This window comes from Lactuca sativa, chromosome 4, assembly GCF_002870075.4.
Source record: "Lactuca sativa cultivar Salinas chromosome 4, Lsat_Salinas_v11, whole genome shotgun sequence".
Lineage (NCBI taxonomy): Eukaryota > Viridiplantae > Streptophyta > Magnoliopsida > Asterales > Asteraceae > Lactuca > Lactuca sativa.
Window position 1 is genome coordinate 402,840,304 of NC_056626.2, and position 4,361 is coordinate 402,844,664.

Sequence of the window (4,361 nt, forward strand, 5' to 3'; positions counted from 1 at the left end):
TGCTTTGACTCAATAAAGGTGTTGATAAACAATATAATAAAATTAAGTATAAAGAAAATGTCATCCACTCTTGACTCCTTTATTTTTTTCAAATACGCTGTACTAGAAAACAATTTTTTTGGATACTGAGCCATCCATTCTTTAAGTACATGATTGTCCGTCCCACAGGAAGGTAGTTCCTTAATATTAACACCCTCCATAGGTATACCCATAATCTCATGTATCCTTTCTTTGGTTATTTCCAAGGCACCATTTGGCAACACAAGTCTATTTTTCAATGGATCATAATGATCAAGAAGATAGTAGTTTAAGTGCCCTGGTAAACTACCGATATCTATATCTAATAATGTACCTAAACCCATTTTTTAACTTGTTCTTTTTGCGCCTTTTTCAAACTCCTTACAGCTAGGCTCATCTTTGCAGGTGACATTCTACTGTTTAGTCTTCTAAGCCCTTCTAGATGCCTTTTATCCATCTTCTTTTCCATTCTCTTTTCCAATTTCTTTTCCCTTACCTTTTTCTCAAACTTCTTCTTTGAATTGCTACTTATTTCAATTGGCTTGTGCATCCCAGAACCATATTCCTTTTTACTTGTTTTAGCCTTTGCTACTAAATTACACTTTCTTTTTGATCTGATTTCAACAGCTTTGATACCATCATCTTTTCTTGTAACTTTTCTACCCTTCTTTTGTGATTCTACTATGTGCTTGTTCTTTCTTTTTTTCTGATTTTCATTCCTCCATTCACTCATACTTGCTTCTTGATCTACATTGACTTCTACCATTGGTAATTCTTCATCAAATGCTGCTACAGCTTGCGGAGCTTGTTCTATTAAACCAAAACCTGTCAATGAAATCAAGTTAAAACCTATCATTGAAATCAAGTTAAAAAATAAACCATTTTACTCACATTATGTAGTCTCATTTAATTTGACATACTATCCTTTATTATGTATTTCACACCATTCCTGAAGAATATGTTCATTGTGTTGTTCCCATTATTCTAAAAGAATTGTTCACCACTTTTTTACTACCCCACGCCAATCTCAAGCAGGGCCTATACATTGAAACATTCTACAAGAATGTATTGCACTTCATATAGGCCACTGACCGACATTTGAATTCATAGTTAAACTAACATCATTTTTTACTTAAACAACTCTCCTCTATCCTTAAATTATGTATTTAACCATTACAACCAACATTGTCACACCCCAAAACCAAGAACGGCGAAAACGTTCTGGGGCGGAGGACGTCATGTATAGTATCACAACACAGTAAATGTAAATAAGCAAACAACATCATCCATTGCATTAAATATATAATTTCAATACAAGTGTTCTGTACAGTTATAGACACCAAAAATAATGTATAACAAAATAATATGAGATGAGTCTTGAATGCACTCCATCTTCTCAAAAGCTGGCCTCGGTACCTGTCTACTGATGACCTGAGAATACAAGTTATTTTGAAAGAGTTTATCAGCATTAAGTTGGTGACTTCATAAGTATTTTAGTGTCAAGGTTTCTTGTAAAAACGTTTGAACCTGTCTCAATGTATAAGTTGTAAAAATGTAAGTAAATGTTTGAAAGTGTTTGTAAAAGTTTGAATCACTCAGAAAATCCTATATTTTCTATAAAAGTAACCTTCTACCAAGGCTAGGCTATTTTGTAAACTTTTCTGTTGTAAAGTGTGTGATTTCCCAAATATAACTATCATTTGTTAAAATATAGCTTGTACATTAATGCTTAAGTGAGATTATCACTAAAATATGTAATGGGTAAATCATTGAAGTACTGTAGCTTTGTATAATAAGACTACTGTTGTACTAAATACTATTACTACTACCTTAAACCTGATTTATATTAAGGTATATTGTGATTAATTGCACCATGCTATCGACTGAAAATCAACGACATAATGAACAGTCGTAATAAGAAATGACGTTTGGCACCCGCAGACCTGCAGGTCCGGCTGTAGCTAGCAGCAAGGTGTAGGATAGTCAATCCAGTATAGATCTATACGCAAACTCACGCTCTCCCTCCAGGAGAATTCTGGCTACAACTCGGGCCATGACAATTAAGGCATGCCCGATACAGTGGATCACAATTATTACGTATTTATGTATATGTATTGTTTTTCGTATGTCTGTATATGTGTTGTTTCTCGTATATCTGTATATGTATTGTTTCTCGTATATCTGTATATGTATTGTTTCTAGTATATCTGTATATGTATTGTTTCTAGTATATTTGTATATGTATTGTTTCTAGTATATCTGTATATGTATTGTTTCTAGTATATCTGTATATGTATGATCCTGCGTTACCCCGATGGTAACCAGCTAATGATGTACTGATGAGCATGAATATGGAAGTACTTTTATGTCTATACATGTATATATGATATATAAGTAATATGGAAACGACCTTCGGATGGTCACCCGAAATCCCACCAGACCACATCCAAATCGAGGAAAAGGAAATAGGGCGGATGACATTCCTAAGCCTTTTGAACATTATTTATATATCTATACATATATGGGCATGCAATTGTATATATAAAGCATAAATAAGTTTTCATAAAACATTTTGAAGCATAAATATAATTTCAAGAGAAGATTGGCTTGATGTCGAGCTATAAATCATTTTGAAAGCATAAGTTGATAAAACAGTTTAATTATATAAGAAGCATTTGATTGAATCACAGTCTATAAGTAAGTTTGGATAGTAAAACAGTTTGTAAAACATTTCGATAGTAAAGCAGTTGAAAAACAGTTTGAACAGTGTGAAAATCGTTGTTTTCCTAGTTATTAATCACATGTGATTAAACACAATCACATGTGATTGAAGTAATAACTTATAAGTATTTGACTTGTATCCCCCCCCCCATAAAGTGTTATAAAACATTTAAAATCATTTCAAAGGTTGATTCAAGGGGTATGAACTCACTTGTGGTGAGTCGTTTGAATTGCAGTGTCGGCTACCGTGCTAGGTGACAAACGGAGACTGGTTTACACGCACGAGCCTAGTTATCATATAATAAGCATATAAATAACTAATTAGACAAATAATAACTTAAATAAATAAGTTAATACACTTAGAAAACATTTAAACACTTTTATGAGTGTTTAAGGTCCAAATGGTTGCATCTAAGTTGCTACGGGACAAGGCAAAAGGGTTTGAAACATCAAAGGGCCTTGTATAGGAGTTCACCACCCAACCAACCCCACACCTTGGAGTTTACGGCCGTAAACTCATAGGTTTATGGCCGTGAACTCCTAAAAGGGTAGTTTTGGGTGTTTTGTGGTGCTATCTTGATCCTAGAACACTCCTAGCTTTGTTGGAATAACACATGAAGTAGTTTGAGGCTTTAGAACATTCCATATGGGAGTTTACAGCCTAAGGTCCTTCACCTTAGAGTTTACGGCCGTAAACTCTAGGAATTTAATTGATTTGAGACACTTAAACATCAAGGATTGTTTTCATGAATTTATCTAAGGCTAATGGGGGCAAGAGGCACACTTTGGTGCCATCACTTGGAGTTTACGGCCCAAGTCATGTTCCTTGGCCGTAAACTCCTTTCAAGGAGTGATTAATTTGTTTTCTACTCTCCATTCTAGTCCCAAGGGTTCAAGGAAAATTGTATTAAGGCCTTAGGTGTGATTGGAATGCATTTTACCCTACAAAAAAGGGGTTTACGGCCCAAGAGATATTCTTGGCCGTAAACTCCTAGAAACTTATGATTTTGATGTCTTTTGATGCCTAAAATAAACACAAGCAATTTAGGGTAAAGGTCCTTAAGCATTAGGGGGAGTTTAGGGCACTAATTGCCCTTAAAAAGGGGTTTACGGCCCAAGGTAGTTCCTTGGCCGTAAACTCCAAAGACTTATGTTTCTTGGATGCTTTTTGGCCTATAAAGATCATACTCTAACCCCTAAACAAGTTGTCTAACAAGGAATCGGGACTAGGAAGCATTTATGTTCTATTTTGGAGTTTACTCCCCAAGAACGTTCTTGGGCGGTAAACTCCCGGATCTTGATATCTAGACATGTTATTGTTGTTAATAAGCATTAAACAAGTATTGAAACACATATAGAAAAGTAGACTCACAATCTGGGATGAAAACCCGAAGATCCGTCAGAGAGAATATGGCTTTTCTCTATTTGGAATTGTGAATAATGAATTAATTTAATTCAGAAAACTATTTATAGTCCTGGAATATTTTGGCAGAAAATATTTTTATTCCTGATGTTGGACTGCAACATGATGAAACTTGAAATGCCCAAGTTTCACAAAACCAGGAGTATCCACTCTCCTGATATCGTCTAAAACATAAACCCTAATGTACACAAATTTGTTC